Source organism: Arvicanthis niloticus, chromosome 16 (assembly GCF_011762505.2).
Source record: "Arvicanthis niloticus isolate mArvNil1 chromosome 16, mArvNil1.pat.X, whole genome shotgun sequence".
In the NCBI taxonomy this organism is placed as follows: Eukaryota; Metazoa; Chordata; class Mammalia; order Rodentia; family Muridae; genus Arvicanthis; species Arvicanthis niloticus.
The window spans coordinates 21415298-21435706 of NC_047673.1; the positions used below are offsets into that span (position 1 = coordinate 21415298).

Genomic DNA, 20409 nt, shown 5'->3' on the forward strand with positions numbered 1-20409 from the left:
CCTCCCAATCCACCCAAATCCATTCATCTTTCTCATTTGCTCCCTCTTTAGAAAACAGACAAAAGAAAGAAAAAAGAAAAGAAAGAAAAAAGAATAAAAGAAAAGAAGCTTCTTCAGCTACCATCTCCCCACTCTTGGGAATTTAGGCTAATGTCATCCCCCATTAAGTCCTGGGAGCCTCTCACATCCCAAGTCTCTGGGGCTTTCTAAAGGTCCCCTCCCGCCCATCCACCATCTTCCACCCGCTGCAGCTGCAGATTTCCATTCATTCTCCAGGCTCTCTAGGCTTCTCTTCTTTCTCCCCCTTTCATACCTGATCTTCCCTCCCCTCCCCCAGCTCTCTGGGGTTCTTTTCTTTCTCCCCCTTTTATACCTGATCTCCCCTCCTCTCCCCCACCCTCTCTCACCCAGTTCTTCCCTCCTTCTGCATATTGTGATTATTTGGTTCCTTCTTCTAAGTGGGATTGAAGTATCCTCACTTTGGCCTTCCTTCTTGTTAAACTTCTCATTGTCAGTGAGTTGTATCATAGGTGTTCTGTAGTTTTTGGCTAATATTTACTTATTACTGAGTATGTACCATGCATGTCCTTTGGCATCTGGATTACCTCACTCAGAATAATATTTTCTAGTGCCATCAATTTACCTGCAAAGTTCATGGTGTCTTAATTTTTAATAGCTGCATAGTATTCCATTGTTTAAATGAACCATATTTTTCTGTATTCATTCTTCAGTTGAGGGACATAGGGTTTGTTTTCAGTTTCTGGCTATTATGAATAAGGATGCTATGAACATAGGGCTCAATGGAGATGACCTTAGTTGAAATGTCCAACAGAGGGGAGATGGGACCAGAAGAGACTACCTCCAGTAGATAGCCAGAGCCCCCAGTGGGGAGATGGGTACACCCACTTACCTTCAAAAGTTTTAACTCAGAATTGTCTCTGTCTAAAAAAAATTACAGGGACAAAAATGGAGCAGAGACTGAAGAAAAGGCCATTCAGTGTCCAGCTCAACTAGGGATCCATCCCATTGGGGGGGCACCAAACCCTGACACTATCTCTCATGCTATGTTGCACTTGTAGACAGCCTAGCATGGCTGTCCTCTGAGAGGCAAGGTGCTACCAGCATCTGACAGAGACAGCTAATCATTGGACTGAGGTTGGAGACCCCTATGGAAGAGTTAGGAAAAGTATAGAAGGAGCTGAAGGAGATGACAACTTTATATGAAGAACAATATCAACTAACCTGGACCCCTCAGAGCTTCTACAGACTAAGTCACTAACCAAGGAGCATACATGGGCTTGTTCTTGGCCCCTGGCACATATGTAGCAGAGTACTGCTTTTTCTGGCCTCAGTGGGAGAGGATGTGCCTAATCCTATAGATAGTTAATATCCCAGTGAAGAGGAATGTTGACTGGGGCAGGGGTGGGGGGTGTGGGGGGGAAGGGGGTGGGTGGTGGGTGGGTGAAATGGGGATGGGTAGGTGGAGGAACACCCTCTAAGAGGCAAAGAAGAAGGGGAGGGGGATGAAGAACTCTGGGAGGAAGAACATGAAAGGGTGGCAGCATTTGGAATGTGAATATATAAAATAATTTAATAAAAATTAAAAGAAGTATAGAGTAATAATTTAAAAAAGAAAAAGCTCAAGACACACACATCCAAAAATAAATGCAAAAGACCAGTAATATTTAAAAAGATGATAAAATAAAATAAGATAAAATAAAATAAAACAGTAGGATCAAACAGCAACTTTGCCGTTAATGATGAAAATACCATTAATGTCATAGTAGGTCCTTAGGGCATTTGGAATGTACCTTCAAGTGGATTGTGTTCCTGGCACATCCTGCTTCTGTTTCTAGTGGCATGAGGTGGTGCTCTTACAGGTTTGCTGTCATCACAAGGTACCTAAGTTGAGATACCAAACTTGGGCTGGAACATTCAGAGGTAGAGCTATAAGCCAACACAAACGTTTTCTTTAACAGTCAACCATCACAGGTTTTTTTTTTTTTTTTTTTTTTTTTTTTTTTTTTTTTTTTTCATTACAACAGCGAAAATATCATCAACACAAAAGTTGTTCCCTTTTTGATTAGTAAGTTATGTGAGTGCCGAATGCATATGGGTATTAACTCCATATGAAATCAAGGATATGCCAATACAGTTTTTATAATCGAGAGGCTTACCTTTCGCTTTCTTCTTTAAAAGTTTGATAATGTGAATATGTACAAGATGTGTTTAGAACATAAAAAGACAAAGAATAAACAGTATTTACTGAAGTAACAGGAGCCAGCTTCTGCTCTACAGATATTGGTATATTTTGTGGGTGCAGAGTAATGAGAAAAGGTTGAATTTCCCAAGATTAATAAGTCAAAGGCACATGGACTGGTAGGAACATAGAAAATGGAGTTTGATCCTCAGAACCAATGTAAATAGGAAAGGAAAGAAATAAGTCCTCTACAAAATTGTTTTCTGGTGTGAGATATACCTACCACGTGCATGCACACACACAGATGATAATAAATATTTTTTGAAAGCATGAATAAAATAACTGTGATCTAATCCATGTCTTTCTGTGATCACTTGGAAGAGTGCATGTAAGATTAATTTGGAACAAAAACCTTGATTTTAAATATCAAATTTAAAAGAAATTTGGAGAACTTGGCTTGGAAAATTGGATCTGATTCATATGGACTTCTATTTTTGTTTTTCATGGACACATATCACTTAATTAGGCAATATTTATTTAAATTAAAATTTAAAATGTTAAATTTTTATTTGATTCAATATATGTGTATCTATATTCTCTATGCCTATCTCTTTTTATCTCTATATATCATCTATATTTAATCTATATCCATATTTATCAATATTACCTATATCTATAGAATCTATATTTCTATCTATCTATCTATCATCTATCTATCTTTATTTCTAAATATAGTATAAGCTCAGAGCAAGTTATCAAATGACTTTATTTAGACAGCTAGATACAGCAATTCCCTGATGGATCCAATCATTGCTTTCTGGGGTAAATTAAGCTTTTAGAACTGGAGTAAGCTATTGACACACTTAGTCACAATATGTTCATACTTTTTCCTTATGTATGTTTTCTTCTATAGAGTGAGTCATCAAGAGAAGGAATAATATTCTTTCACTTTTATGCCACTTGGGCAGGACAGGGTACATGGCTTATGATAAGCATCGAATATATATTTATTGAGAGAAAGAAAGGCTCTCTGAGATGGCTTAAAAGAAATGCTTTCCAAATGCAGAGGTTCTGAAGGATCATACTCAGGTGAGCAGCCCATGTGACAGTTGTATACCTCTAACTTATTTATTTGGGACACGCAACTGTCTCTTCATGTCTCTCATTTTTCCACATCCACATTTCCTCACAGAACACAACTGAGGGAGTCATCTCCAGCTTCGTTTCATTGTTCAGCAATGAAACAGGAGTGAGGGGTATTCCAAATTAGACAAGTAAAGACAACTAAAAATTCAATTTATCAGGAGAACATCTCCTTTTTAAACTAAAGGCACATCACTTATTCTGAGCCCTAAGCTTGAAGTTTCAGAGCAGTGAGGAAAAGTTACAATTTATTTAGCTGCCTTCGCAGAAAACACATTAATTATAATCATGTGAGCAGGAATAGAAGGTATCTTGATATTCCAAACAAAGTGATTTCTCAATGACAAGAGGTGAACCAATTAAAATCAGGTAGTGGAAAGAAAAGTTGCGCTCTTGCATGATGATAGACATTTTTGTAGGGATGTAGGCATATATCATTTGTTTCATCCTAAAAAGTGAGAGAAAAGGAGACGTCACAAAGTTGTTGTAAAAACTGAGGCAAGCACTACCCCAGTGCATTGGTTTGCGACATAGCCCCAAAGCAGCAGAAGAAATGTCTGCAGTGCCTTTCCATGGATAATCACCATTAACTCCATTGACATTCGTCTTCCTTTCTAACACATGTACGTTGTCATTAGAGTAATATAATACATTTCAGCATATTCTCTCTTTTTTAAGGCCTTATTACATTCAAATGTGGACCTGATGTGTATAATCCAATGCTGTGAGATCTGTAGATAAGTTCAGAAACATCAATTTAGATAACTGGTATAGTTTAGGTGCTAAATCCATTATAAGGATACATCAGCATGTATTAGATGTATTAAAATGTTCTGTTCATTTTGGCTAGCTTTTTCACTAGCTAAGCGTGTCTATCATTGAAAACATGGTTGAACAATACAGACTTCACAGGCAGTGTATGGGGTCTATGGAGAAAGAATGTTAAAGAAAGCCTGGCAACTGGCCTTGAATGCCAGCTCTGTGGATTACAGGCTTTTTTAGCTTGGACCCACTGATTGCCTTCTGTGTATTACCATGTCTTCAACTGTATAGAGTGGTAAAAACATAAGAGTGTTAAGTCATTATATTAGCTCAGGTTTGAACAGTATACTTCATGCTCTTAGAATAAACCTTAGTTAACAGAAAACTGTACATTTTTCTTTATTATTGTTATTCTTTTTAGTGTTATTATTATAGAGCCTTACAGAGTCCTCAGATAGAGAGGGGAAAACTTGAATAAAATCAGTCACACTTAGACCTAGCACTGGGTTGTATTTATTTAAAAATAAAACGGTTATGTCTTTAGACCATAGAGGCACGTGTTAGAAATGCCTGTGGAGAAAAGAAATAGAAATCTATTTTTCTTTCTCTTTTCTTTATTTGTTGAAGAGAGGCATGAACATTTGATGGTCAGGTGACAATTTATGGTAGACAGTTCTCTCCCTCCACCTTGTGTGTTCTGGGCAATTTAAATTATCTGGGGAGGTGGCAAGTGTCTTTCCTCACTGAGCCATCTTGTGGCCGGGGATCCATTTTTTTTTTCTCAATGCTATTTTCTCTACACACAAGGGGGAAAAAAACTCCTATTCTGCCTTTTCAGATCAACTGATAGAAAAGACCAACAATATTTTATGTAAATACTTTTGTGTTCAGTTTTGTTGGCTTCATATTCTCTATATTTATCTTGTAATGTATCGTGATAGAAGCTATAGGGAATATGTTTTTAAAGGGGTTGTTTGCTTCATATTCTCTATATTTATCTTGTAATGTATCGTGATAGAAGCTATAGGGAATATGTTTTTAAAGGGGTTGTTTTTCTTTTACGCATATAAATATCACAGAGATGGAGTTCATTGGTAGAGTTTTGGCCTAACCTTTCTCGAATCTTAGATCCCATCCCAGCACTGAATAAAAGGTGAGGAGTAGAAAAAAAGATCAGATCGGTTTGTGGGTAATGTTAAATAAATTTGGGGCTCCTAATACTTACCTAGCACTGAGGATAGTTTGTATCAGTCTGTTCTCTGTCACTGTTTTGACCTGGCACAGATAAGACAACACTGGAGCAGAATAGCACAGAGGTGCTATTTCATTCAAAATGGACAATGAGACTGTTCCACTCTTCCGTTTGGCTACAGAAACTTGTCTGCCTTAAATCTTTGGACTTATGAAAATCACACTGTAAATTAAACTTCATTCTACAAGTCTATACCCTATCTTTGGAGGTAGGCCCTTCAAGAGCTAGTCCTTAATTTTGTTAGTCAACATCCTAGCTGATTTTTTTTTTTAATTAATTTAACACAGTATAGCATTAACTGGCAAGAAGAATCTCAGTTGAGAACATGCCTTCATCAGAATGCCTATAGATCAGCATATAGGACATTTTCTTGACTGATCACCCTTCTATGAATACTGCTTTAGTTCCTGACTCCAGATTCCTGCCTTGAGTTTCTTACCTTAACTGTTACCTGAAAGTGTAAGCCAAAGAAGCCCTTCAAGGTCATCCTTGGCTATATAACAAGTTCAAAGCAACCTAGACTACATAAGTTCTTTCCTAAACAAAATAACAATAAAAGAAGTAGATGCCCCCCCCCCCCTTTTTTTGTCCTGTTCAAGGATAGCACACCTCTGCTAGCATTCTCTTTTCAAATCAGTCTTTCCAATGAATTTTGAGTTGTATGCTTTGGAATATTTGACTTAGTCTTACTGTTAGGTACTTTTTTTCTAAAGCCAATCCTACTGTCCTATGCTCATTATCTAAGCACCATATCCTAAAGGTCCCCAAACAATTCCAGCAGCTGGGAACCAAGTGTTAAAATATGAGCCCATGGGGACATTTCACATTCACATTTCACATCATTATGGTGACTGTCATAAACAGTGATAACCCTTTGTTAACATCTGATCTGCAATGTTAAATTGTAATTCTTCATATTTTTAAGCACTGGTTGGAGTGTATTTTAAAGCTTTCTGCCAATTTGGGGGAGGGTATGTGCCAACTGTCGGCAGATATTTACTGACACATTGCTGGCCTGCCTTCTGCCTTCAACTACCTTGGAGCCCCAGGAAATGTTTATGTCTGTCAGCCTGGATTCACAGACAGGAGCTTAACATAACTGTCCTCTGAGGGGGTCCACCCAGCAGCTGACCTAAACAGATGCGGAGACTTACAGCCAACAGAAGTCTTGCAGAATGGTTTGGGGAGGATTGAGGAACCTGGAAGGGTAAGGACTCCACAAGAAGACCATCAATGTCAACTAATCTGAAATTTGTGGGCTACCAGAGACAAAACACCAAAGAGTACACAGGGGCTAGAACCAGGCTCTCCACAGATACATAGCAGATGTGCAACTTGGTCTTCGTGCAGTTCTTAAGACCCTAACAACTACTGGGTGCTTACACTGACTCTGTTGCCTGCAGGTGGATCCTGCTCTCCTAACTGGGGTGTCTGACCACAGTGGGAGAGGATGTGCCTTGTATGGCAGTGACTTGAGGTGACAGGGTGGGTTGGTTCATTGGGAGAGACCTCCCTCTTCTCAGAGGTGAAAGGGTGATCAATTGGAGGGAGGGGTTATTTGAGGGGGATCCTTTGAGGAGAGGAGCTGCGAATGGGATGTATAGTGTATTAATAAATAAATAAATCAACAGAGAAAAAATAGACAGTAACTATTATGTTATTGGTCAGTTCCTCAGAACTAAAGGGAATTGGGTTATTTGATTAGCAGGTTGAAAAGTCCCATTATAACACATGTAGACTGGAAAACCAGGAAAGTCAGTTTAATTCCATTCTAAGCTCTGAGGTCCACAATCCACTGATACAAATGATGTTAATCTCAAGAGGTAGAAGTCTCAGGTAAATCTAGCAAAAGGGGTGAAGAAGAGGCAGGTTTCTCCCCTTTCTTCCTTTTTTGTTTTATCTTATCCCTCAAGGAAGTAACCAGGAACCACCAACTATGAGGGAAACTGTGGGCCCATGTTCTGCCTTACAGTTGGAGTATGTAAAAACCCCCTTGGGCAGACAAATCGAGGAGGCACTAGGCTACATGCCATCATCTCAAACATGGTGGTGTTGGTCTTGTGGAATCCCGACACCCTCTTGGGGGTATGCAACCTAAGATAAGGTGCCAGCCAGAAGAGAAATGGGACAGAAACTGGAGTTCCGAAACTCTCAGACAACCAGATGCCACTGGAAACTGCTAGGAGTTGAGAACCAGGGGCTTCTCAGGACAGTGATGATAACCTAGCTGGGGAAAAGAGGAATCTGGCTTAGCTCAAGATGTGTCAGGTGTAAGAATGGCCTTCTGTGAGAGACTTAGGTAGCACAGCTCTGTATGATGGCTTCCCGCATGGCAGTTCTTGATGGGAGAGATAGTCCTTATTGTTCAAACTGTTTAATCATGATGAAAATCATACATACCACTTACTCAGGGTGGACCAAAGATTAAACATCTTTTGTAAGAAGAAATGTGTGGATAGGGAAGCTTATTAGTTAAACTTTTGGACTGGCCAAATAGATACCCCATAAGCATGGAGAACTCTTGGCTCTGTTCTACATGACTAATTGTCACAATTCTCATGTGGAATGTCATGTTCACATGCTTAAAGACAGGAACCAGGTTGGGAGTAGAGAAAACATGTACCATTCTCAGATATGAGAATTGCCGAAGTTTCTGAATCCACTCAATCTTCCCAGTTTTTGTCTGGTGATACTGTTCCACTTGCCCCACAGGGGACAATCTGTACAGTCCATTGAGTATTCACAAACATATGCAGAGATGATATTTAATTTGGACACACCATGGTCCTATCAAACTGGTCTAGACTTTACCATCACACTTTCTTTTGCAAAGTTTGGCTTTCTACTTATGATCTATTACCACTGCGTTCTTTCATCTAAATGAACATTATTTGAGCCAACTCACAGTATAGGACCTCTGAAGTCTCCCACAGCTTCTAGGCTCTGGTTGTCTGACCTAACCCCTACCCCAATTCTAGCATAGTTGTCCCAGAAACACATGTTATTAATCATCAGGGAAACACAAATCAAAACAACCCTGAGATTCCACCTCACACCAGTCAGAATGGCTAAGTTCAAAAACTCAGGTGACTGCAGATGCTGGTGAGGATGTGAAGAAAGAGGAACACTCCTCCACTGTTGGTGGGATTGCAATCTGGTACAACCACTGTGGAAATCAGTCTGTGGTTCCTCAGAAAATTGGACATAGTACTACCTAAGGACCCAGCTATACCACTCCTGAGCATATACCCAGAAGATGTTCCAACATATAACAAGGACACATGCTCTACTATGTTCATAGCAGCTGTATTTATAATAGCTAGAAGCTGTAAAGAACCAAGATGTCCTTCAACAGAGGAATGGATACAAAAATTGTGGTACATTTACACAATGGAGTACTACTCAGCTATTAAAAACAATAAATTCATGACATTCTTAGGCAAATGGATGGAACTAGAACATATCATCCTGAGTGAGGTAACCCAATCACAAAAGGCCACACATGGTTTGTACTCACTGGTAAGTGGATATTAGCCCAAAAGCTTGTAATACCCAAGATACAATTCACAGATCACATGAAGTTCAAGAAGAAGAAAGACAAAAGTGTAGGTGCTCCTGTCCTTAGAAGGGGGAACAAAATATTCATGGGAGCAAATACAGAGACAAAGTGTAGAGCAGAGACTGAAGGAAAGGCCATTCAGAGACCGCCTCATTTGGGGAATCCATTTCATATACAGTCACCAAATGCAAACACTATTGTGAATGCCAAGAAATACATGCTGACAGAAGCCTGATATAGCTGTCTCCTGAGAGATTCTTCCAGAGCTTGACAAATACAGATACAGATGCTCGCAGCCAACCATTGGACTGATCAATAGGGTCTCCAATGAGGAATTAGAGAAAGTACTGAAAAAACTGATGAGGTTTGCAACCCCATAGGAAGAATAACAATGTCAACCAACCAGATCACCCAAACTCAGAGCTCCCAGGGGCTAAACCACCAACCAAAGAGTACACATGGAGGTACCCATGGTTTCAGCCACATATATAGCAGAGGATGGCATTGTCTGGCATCAATGTGAGGAGAGGCCCTTGGTCCTGTGAACCTGAGGTTGATGCCTCAGTATAGGGGAATGCCAGGGCAGGAAGGCAGGAGTGGGTGGATGGTGGAACACCCTCATAGAAGTGGAGCGAGGGGAAAGGAATAGGGAATTTCTTCAGGGGGGCTACAAAAGGGGATTACATTTGAAGTCTAAATAAAGAAAAAAAAGAAAATGTCATATATATATATATATATATATATATATATATATATATATATATATATAAAACTGCAGATACAGGGCTCTGACTGCAGGTTTTTCTAGATTCCCTGGATGCAGCCCATGCTAAATACTTTGTATTTTGAAGTTGGTTTGTCGAGAAATGTAGTGTATGTGACCTTTAAAAATCCATACATGTACAAATGTAAACACATACACACACACACACACACACAAGCACATGAGCATGTGTGTGCACAAGAAATAGAGAGAGACAGAGAGACAAGGACAGAGAGGCAGAGAGACAGAGAGAGACAGAGAGACAGATCTTCAGTCTGTGCAAGGCAAGGGACCAGCTAGGAGTGATATACCGAGAGCAAGGAAGGTGCAAACTAAAGGGGAGCTGGTTAAATTCATCTCCGATAATTCATTTAGAAATGAGTTGCAGAACAGAGCCTGAGGAATCTGAAAATGTCAAGCAGAGAGCCCTGTTAAATGACTTTCCAACCATTACCCAAGGTCAGGAGAAACATTAGCTTGAAACCAGGCAAGTCCCGGCTCTTTGTTTCCAATTTTAACAACAAGATGATATCCCCTGTTCTTCAGTGTGCAGCCCTACTCTTGGAGGAGTAAGAGGGAAACAAACCAGAGATAAACAAATTTAAGCCAGATTACCTTGGCTTTATCTGTTAAAAGGCATCCATTTAGGAGAAGTCACAGTGAGTGTGAATTATTTAATGCCCATATCCTTCCCAACTTTAAGGATTTTTTTTAAAGCTAGGTATCAAGACCATTAATAATTGACAAAGCATTTGTAAACCCTTAGCAAATGAACAGTCAAGGGACACATTAATAAAACATCTTTAAAAAAAAAATCTCTGTCTCTTGGCTCATCTCATCCTGTCTGCCCAGAATAAGTGAGGCTGACTGTTTAGGTGGGAGCTCACAATGCTGCTCTGCTCACTTTAACAAGGTGAGCCAGAGGGCAAAGGCCAGAGCCTTTTAGGAAATGAGGTCATTTCTTATGTAGGTTTTCACAACTCTCCTGCTGAGTCAAAGCTCAGAAAGTAAATACATTCTTACCCCCCAAATTTCAACTACATAACTAAATATAAATTTAGTGACTGGACCTTTCGACATTTCTATTTGCAAAGCAAAACACTGAAGAGCCCAGGGAATTGAAGGGCCAATGAACATCTTCACTGTGAGGTCACAGTTCACATTCAGCCAAGGCTGAAGGAGCACTCAGGGTCACTGAGCATTGCAGCATTGAGGCAGTTAAGTGGCTTGGCTCATCCTTTTTCACTGTATAATGCAGGAAATATAAAACTGCCTTTTCCTGACATGGCATCTTTCTTCTTAGCAATGAAGAATGGAGCACACACAGGAAGAAGCCGTCTATTAGCATATCATCCTGTCAGTGCCCTTGGGCAAGTCATGTTGTCAAGGAAGCTCAATATAAATAAGATCAACTGGCCATCATGAGATTTGGGATGAGCTTGGCATTGTCTAGAACTTCAAAGACGGCTACGCAAACTGAAGAGTCTAAAATGTCCTAGTCAAGGTGTCTTCATCAGACCACCTAATTATGTAAAGGTACGCAAAGACTATTTTCAGACAAATTTGTGGCTAATAAGAGGTGTATAATCATGGAGGGGGATTGTGGACCACAGGCCTCTTTCTGTCTGCTTCGTTCTTGTCCTTGCCATAAGTAAGAGTTTTTTTCTACATATGCTTGCCATGGTACAGATTTGGCTCAAAGCAACGAGGCCATTATATTATGGCTTACCATCTCTAGAAGGGACAGGTCAAATAACTCCTTTGCTTTTTCAGTTATCTGTCTCTCATAGTTTGTGTTGCTATTGCAATAGAAATCTTCCTGATACTATTACCAAGTTAGTTATTCAAGGAAGATTGGAGGTTTATGATGTAATCCACTCTGACCCGTGCCTCCCATTGTCTTATAGATAAATGCTTTGTCATCAAAAGATTCTGGATTTACACACCATTCAGTTTGACCACTGATTATTAAAATTAGTCAGTGTAACAACCTGTTCTTGAGTTTCTTCCCTTCAGCCCACCAAGAGTTTTCACATGCTCTCTGGGAAACCCAAACACTCACTGGCCCTACATATCCTTGTAATACCCAAGCATATGAGCATGGTAAAAAATTGTTCTTTGTGTATCATTCCCATACACTCACAAGCCAGATACTTGCCTCTCAAGTTATTTCTTTCATTATGTTACAACATAAATACCAGAAAGCACTTCTTTGATTACAAACTCTGTGTGTTGCTTCTCTTCCATTAGCATAAACTCCCCAATCCTATGTCTCTCTGTGGTATCAATATCTTCTTTGTCCAGAAATGAGTGCCTGGTGTTAATGGTTTTTTCTTAATTTTTTTTTGTTTTTTGTTTATTTTTCTTTTCTATCTTCTCCATGTCCATATGCAACCAGAAATAAGGATCAGAAACATATTGAATAAATGTGTGAAGTTTTTGTTTTGTTTATTAAATTTGAAAAATTAAAATATTATTACTTCGCCTCTCTTATTTTCTGTGCTCCCAGTAAAACCCTCCCATGTTCCATGAATTGATGATCTCCTTTCCGTTATTATTGGTACATGTATAAATGCATGAATGTGTAAATACAGTCTGCACAGCCCATTTACTGGGGCCTGTATATATATGCTTTTTGGTCTGACTACTTTGGGTAAGATAACCAATTCAGGGTTCATGTAAAGAAAAGTTAGTTCTCATTCTCTTACCAATCATTGGCTACTTGTCTTTCTTTGTCTAGGGGTCAGACCTTGTAAGACTTCTCCTTTGCACATTAGCATATTGATTGTTATTATCACTGTTTAGTTCTTGTTTAGGCAGCCATACTGTTAAGATAGGAAGGGCATAGCTTCCCTGTCATTTCTAGGTTATAAAATAGCAACAGACTTCTTGGTCTTTATGTGATAGTCCATTTATTATTTAGACCTAGCTGTTAGAACAATAGGAAGAAAATAAGAAATGCAACGACAACAACAGCAGCAAAATGATCCTGTTTTGAGTCGGAGGATCACTATGTGGCTCAGGGTGAGCTTAATTCTCTCGTGATTGGATTAGAAGTGCACATTACCAACTGGCCACCAAAATAACTATCAAAGGCTATGTGCAAAACCAGTATTGATTAAATGATTTCAAGGAAAGATCACCTGTGGCTAGGATGATCTTTTGGTTAATTACTGAAAGGTCAGAATTTGCAGTGTGATTTTAGAGGAAAACTGCCCTCAAGTAAATATTTTTCAGATAGAAAGATGAAGAATCAGAACCTAGAATCACATGACCGAAGAAGCAGACACCAGGGAAAGAAGCAACATCTTCCAGAGGACTTCACTTCTTTTCCATGAAGTGACAAAAGTCTTCTACCTCATTTTGTTTTCACATGCTAAAACTCACTGTATCTTACTTGGGGACTTTAAACATGAAATAACTTACCTTAAAAAACTATATATTTTTTATGTAATGATAAATCCACATAACTACATATATCTTGTGAAAAAAATGATGCAGGTACCATTTCAAGGGCCAAAAAAAGGACTCTCAAATAATATTAGATAAAGACTCAGAGATTCTTAAATCTAATTTTTCTCCTTTTGTGTTATTGTGTTCCCAATAACAACATGTATACTATATATATATATATATATATATATATATATATATATATATGTATATGTATATATATATGTATAAGTTAACTAAACAAAATAGGCAAGCATTGGCTGTGACTGTAGACACAAAAAGGCCTGCAAATTATTCTTGGTTTCACATAAAGTTACAAGAGAAATGTACTTTCTCCTTTCAGATGAGACTTAGGCCCTTCTGGCATCTGAATCATTCACTCTCTGTCCCTCATCTGGCTATTTGCTCCTGTGATAATCTTGTTCTTCTTGTAGCAACACAATTCTCTCCAACAGCCTCCTATATCCTTGCAGGCAATGGGCTGTGTCTATCTCTATCAACACAAAGGATGCAATGAAAAAGATCCAAAGCAAAGCCCCCAGTGCAGAAGCAGCAACAGCTTCTGGACTGCAGTGCTCGCCTACTTACTCATGTTCCCAAGTTAGACCCCCTCCTCCACTTAGTTCTGTTTTGTTCCATTAAAATAAAGAGACCATTACTGCCTTTCTGTCTCTCACTAAATAAGGATTTAAGAGCACACACACACACACACACACACACACACACACACAGTCCAGTAGCACTGAAGATCTCATCAGCATTTGACAGGAAAATATTTAATTAACGCTCCTACCTGTCTCCCCTGCATGAGAAAAACAAATCAAGGAGCTTGGGAAAAATAATTAATTCAGATGTAAAAGAAGCCTCAGATTTTTTTTTTTTTTAAGGAAAAGAAGAAAACCAATCATAAACCCAAACCAAACAATAACTACTAAACACCTAGAGGGGATGAAGCAGTAGGTGTCAGGGGCATCTAATTATCAGGAGTGAGTGAGGAATCTTAGGAGTGATGCTATTAAACATACTTCTGAGGACCACCAAGATATACGGGGCCATATCAGGGTGTTTAATGTGTGTCTTTAAAAACAAATGGTGCACTTGGCATTTAAGTTGCTTTCCAGAATCCATTTAGGGAACATGCCTATAAGATGTGATAATATTCCAGAAAAACACATGTCATTTTTACTGTCCTTGCCTTTTATCCTATCTTCAATCCCTCCTACTCAGGAAAAAGAAGTCAAGCACTGCTTGAGGAGTTTGTAGAGTGTCCATTGCTCTATTATGTCTTTCTTGCTCTGTTCTTTTACATTGATCTTGTACACAGGTATCTTCTATTTTCTTTTAGACAAAGGGAGGTTTTGAATTTTTTGTGGTGAGGTAGAAGAATTAACCAGATTGGTATGACACTCTCATTAAAACAGAGAGTTTAAGTTCTTTTTTCCTTCCTTCCTTCTTTCCTTCCTTCCTTCCTTCCTTCCTTCCTTCCTTCCTTCCTTCCTTCTTTCCTTTCTTCCTTTCTTCTTTGTAATTCAGCTGTATTTTGTTCTGTTTGTTGTCTATGTTTGTCTACACTATTCAGAATTTGAATTGGGAGATTGATGTCAGTATTGGTCACCTCCTTATTTCCATTACCTAGCAAGAGAAGTGTTTAGATAGCATAATAATAACAATTATTTTTCTTTCTTATTTTGTGATATTAATGGATTCTTGATATGTTTTTGACTTAAGGCAAACCACAAAATTTAAAGGAATATCCATACAATAGGAAATTAGTTTTTTAAATATGTGTTCATTTGAAGTTAAAGGTTTTGGGCAGTTGTCCTCTTTCTGGAGAATTATTAAATGAAAAGAAGTGGGTCAGGAAGCCGTAGGTACATTTGAGAGAAATTTCGGGTAGAGCAAGCTATCATTTTACTTCCTGCAGCCTTAGATTTTTATATTTGCATCCATGATAGTTTGGTGAAATATACATTTATCAAAAAAGAAGCTCTTGAAATTTGCTAGATATTCTTCTTTCCATGCACTGAATAGGGATGCACTTATTGTGACCACAGACTCACTCATCTGACTTTTTCATTTTTCAAACCTTTGACCCTATTGCTTTGCAGATATTTTACTTCTAGTCAAGCACAAACTCTGTTTTCTGTTCTATAACATTATTGCTTCCATTGTCTTCACATTTCTAAGCCTTTTAGTTTAATCTTCTTTCCCTCTTGTTCTTCATCTATATATGTCTTACACATAACCAATACTGTACAGTATCACATATATACACATGAGATTTAGATGCCTTAAATATTTAAATGGACTGATGACTAATTTATACCATATTTCTTTATGTTTCAAAAACCTTAAAAATATTACACTTTTGTTTCATCCATTTGCCTGCAATATTCATGTTGTCCTCCATTTTAACAGCTGATTAGTATTCCATTGTGTCATTCTGTCAATGAATCACATTTTTTTGTATCCATTTTTGGTTGAGGGACATCTGGGTTGTTTCTAATTTCCATCTATTACAAATAAAGCTGTTTATGAACATAGTGGAACACCTGTCCTTGTGATATTGTGGAACATCTTTTGGGTATATGCCCAGGAGGTGTATAGCTGGGTCTTCAGATACATCTATTTCCAATTTTCTGAGGAACCACCATATTGACTTCCAGAGTAGTTGGACCAACTTGCAATTCTATCAGTAATGGAGCAGTGTTCCTGTTTCTCCACATCTTCTTCAGCATCTACTGTCATCTGAGTTTTTGATTTTAGCCTTTTTGACTGGAGTGAAGTAGAATCTCACAATCATTTTGATTTCCATTTCCCTGCTGACTAAGGATGTTGAGTCATTTTATAAGTGCTTCTCAGACATTTGATATTCCTCAGTTGAGAATTCTCTGTTTAGCTCTGTACCCCATTTTTAAAATTGGGTTTTCTGGAATCTAACTTGTTGAGTTCTTTCTATTTTTGATAGTAATTCTTTATTGGAGGTAGGGCTAGGAAAACTCTTTGTCCAATCTGTAGCTGTCATTCTGAGTGAGGTAATCCAGACCCCAAAGGACATACATGGTATATATTCACTGATAAGTGGACATTAGCTAAAAAGTTCTAAATACCCATGATATAACTTACAGACCATATGAAGCTTAACAAGAAGAAAGACCCAAATGTAGATACTTAAATCCCACTGAGGAGGGGGACCAAAATAATGACTAGAGGTAGGAGAGAAAACTGAGTGGAAGAGGGGAGGGAGAATGGAAACGGGGGCAGGATCAGGTATAGGGGGAGACAGTAGAGACGTCCAGAGGGCAAGGTGAATGAATAAAAATATGAAACCATGTGGATTTGAGGCAGGGGGAGCTTCTAAAAAGTCCAGGACACCAGAGATGTGAAAGGCTTCCAAGACCTAATAAGAATGACCTTAGCCAAATGTCCAACAGTAGGGAAATTGAACCTAAGGAGATCACCTCCAGTAGATAAATATGGCCTCCATTTGAGATACGGGGCTACCCACCCATCCTCAAAATTCTTGACCCAGAATTGTTTCTGTCTAGAGGAAATATAGGGACAAAATAAATCAGAGACTGAAGGAAAGGCCATCCAGATACAACCCCACCTAGGGATTTATCCCATCTACAGACACCAAACCTTGACACTATTGCTGATGCCAAGAAGTACTTGCTGACAGGAGCCTGGTATAGCTATATTCTGAGAAACTCTGATAGCACCTGATTAATAGAGATGCTGATACAGCCAAAGGGAATCCCAATGGAAGGCAGGATTGAAGGAACTGAAGGGGATTGAAATTCCGTAGGAAGAACAATAATATCAATTAATCGGGACCCTTCAGAGCTCCCAAGTCTAAACCACTAATCGGAGAGCATTCATGGGCTGGTCCATGGTTCCAGATACACATGTAGCAGATGACTACCTTGTCTGGCCTCAGCGGGAAAAGATGCATTTAATGCTGTAGAAACTTGATGTCTTAGGGAAGAGGGGTGCTAGCAGGGTGAGGTGGGAGTGGGTGGGTAGGTAGGGGAACATCCTCACAAGCAAAGGAGAGTGGGAGGGAATGGAGGGGGTACCAGGAAGGAGGGCAACGTTTGGAATGTAAATACATAAAATAATTAATAAATTATTATATTCTATATAATAATATGAAATCACACACACATATATAAGTATTACTATTCTTTGTACATGTAAATTTTCAGACACCCCCAACTGTCATGTGTCTCAGAAGTATTGATGAAACTATGCCATGTGTCTCAGAAATATTGACTAAACTATATACATAGGTACATGATAGGCATCTATAGTCTTCTCAAAAGTACAAAACCTAACAAAGTGAGATGGCAGTGACTGGTGAAAATGCCTCAAGTAATGTCTCTAGAGACAATTTGGATGGATTCTGCACTAGAGGGGTTTGTACTATGGTGGCATTACTGGGAGACAAAGAAAGAGAAGAAGGATGTTCTTTGGGAGAAAAAGATTACTTGGAAGTATATCCTTCAGACTGTTTCTTGCCCTGGTTTCCTCTTGTGATCCCTCTCTCTGCTTTATGCTCCCCAGGAAATATAGAGCAGTTTCAGCTCCACTTTCCTCAAAGCCATGATGCTCTGCTCAAGACCATAGGACCATACAACCCTTTAAAACTGTGATCCCAAAGGATAGCTGTCCATTCGAAGTAGTTTTTTAGCTAATTTTATCAGAAATATAAAAAAACTGTTAACTTATATCAGCATGTAATTATTAAACTCTCATTGTCTTGTAATAAATGGTCTATATAGAATATATAATTTGTGAGAAAAATATATAGAAAGGAAGTAATGATTTGTATGTACCTTAAAGAGAGAGGGAGAATTAGAGTTTATAAAATGGGAAATGAAAATGGGTTAGCAAGGATTGGAAAAATCTGACCTTCCCAGAATGTAACTTGGGCTATTTGTTCTGACTAGAAGATATCCACAAATGGATGAACAATGAAATATATAATGTCAATAAATTGCCAGGAAAATCCAAAATGGAATGGGAACATTAACAAACATAGCACACATAAAGGATGTAAGTGCATTAAGAATATTAGGAGAGAAAATAGGTAATTTAAAAGCTTTCACAAATAAGCATTTAATTATATATTCTACCATGCTACAGAAAAAAAGATCTGCATATAAATTTTCTCATTCTCTCATTAGTGAACTTAATTTTCAAAGACTATGGATTAGTCATGCTGTATTTGTGTGTGTGTGTGTGTGTGTGTGTATGTGTGTGTGTGAACTGAAATAAAACCAACAACTAGCATGTGCACTGATTATTTCCAGTGAGAGAAAAAGAGGTTACACTGCAATTTGTAGGGTTGAATTGCAATTTTTTCTGCAGAGGACAAGAGGAGTCAATACAAAATGTTGAAATATACAAAATATATTCATGTGCATGCATACAAATTTCCTGGGCCAGTCTGTGGAAGGCACCTGATGTAATGATCGCTTGGAAAAGAAGAATACCTAGAATTCATATCTCTGTTGCTAAACATAATCCTCCAAGAAAATGAATAAGAAAACAGGAGTAAGCACTTCTGGGGCTGAAGGAGAAATAACAAAGTTGAGATAAAGAAACTTTATTGTACTAGGCACTAAGAAAGTACTCTAAGAGCACTTAAGATCAAATAGCTCAGAGGTTTGCCTGATGTAAATTCCAATGGCAGCATCTAAGAAAATTTGAGCAAAAAATGAATGGGTTCAATTCCATGGAATGAACCTATCTATCTGTCTATCTATATCTATCTCTATCTCTATCTCTGTCTCTATCTCTATCTCTATCTCTATCTCTATCTCTACCCTCATAGAATAGTAAAAGTAAATAGTTAAAGAGAGAAAGAAATGGTAGAGAATGATACCTTTTTTATCATATAAATTAAATTAATAATCTGTAATACTAGACTAAAATTAGCATTTGCTAGCAGAGTTCAGAGTAATAAAAGCCTGATCCTTTGGTAGATCATATAACTAGTCAACATGTGCATATGTCTGTAATGAGGAGAACATTTACATAGTCACAAAATAGCTATAGCTGTAAGATATTCACCAAGAAGAGAAAGCTCTTAGTATATACAGTTAGTACAGTTTGGCAGTCCCCATTTTACCAAGTGATCAGGTTAATATTATCAATAAGGCATTCTTTTGTGTGAGGGCATAGTTCAATGGTCACGCGCTTTGCTCAGTGTGTTAAAGGCTCTGGGTTTGACTGAGATCCAAAATTATAAAATTAATAAGCAATAAGTTTTTAAATGAAAACTAAATAATACCCCAAATTCTGTACATTCTGTAACAGTACATTTGGATGAAAGTGTCATGTATTGAATGGCTGCTGAAGATATGTGATCTCAATCTTATCCAGAAAAAAAAACATCCTGCAAGTCCACAAGCAGTAACCTTAAGCACAACTGGCCAGTGCTATTCAATACTGTAGAATTTACAAATAAGGAAGAAACCCTGAAAAACCACCATAAACTGTAGATTGATAAACAAACTTGAAACCCAGCCAATGTCAAATCTGGAACTGTATCTTCAACCCGAAAAGGAATCTAGGAGAAAAAGTCATGAATTGTGAATATTGAATGTGTATAGGTCTCTGGACTGGAACATAACCCATGGTAATTTCTGGATATTGATATATGGACGATGGAAGTAGTTACAGAACATAAGCTTAATGAAATTAATCTGCATTTTTCACAACTTTTTAATGGGTCATGTTGTTTCAAAACAAAAAATTTTAAAAATTAAATATAGATTTAATCCACTGAGACTCAAAGAAAAAACACATATTTATATTACCAATTGTCTCTTTTTCATTTTTTTAAAAGTTTATTTCTTTTTTATTGGATATTTTATTTATTTACATTTCAGATGTCATTCCCTTTCCCCATTTCCCTTCCCTAGAAATACCTATGCCACTCTCCCTCCTTCTTTTTGCTTTTATATCATTTTAATTACATGCATGTATTAAGGTCAGTTCTAGGTTAAGGGTCTAGGAATACAATAGATGCAAATAGTCAAGGAATAAGCAAGACAATAAACACAAATAGTCAAAGAATAAGCAAAGCATTAAACACAACTCTGAACATGCCCATGATCACTGTTTCTAAGGGCTTATTAGGATGACCAAAATATTTGAGCCAACTTCCCTGTTCTGGCCCAAAGTCATTTTCATGTCTGAAGCCTACTTCCTTATTCTAGCCTAAAATTTAAATTTTTACCTGAAATTACTTCTTTATTCTAGCCTAA

The 20409-nt window shown here is 38.0% G+C and overlaps 1 long non-coding RNA gene across 2 annotated transcripts in view; it reads right to left on the minus strand.

Annotated features, from left to right (window-relative positions):
• Positions 1-2807: 2807 nt before the first annotated feature.
• The window catches only part of LOC143434602 (uncharacterized), a 76566-nt gene continuing 58964 nt past the window's right edge, over positions 2808-20409 (minus strand). For both annotated transcript variants that reach the window (XR_013104216.1, XR_013104218.1), the window contains one exon: positions 2808-3791. This is a non-coding gene — a long non-coding RNA (uncharacterized LOC143434602). The remainder of the gene's footprint in view (positions 3792-20409) is intronic.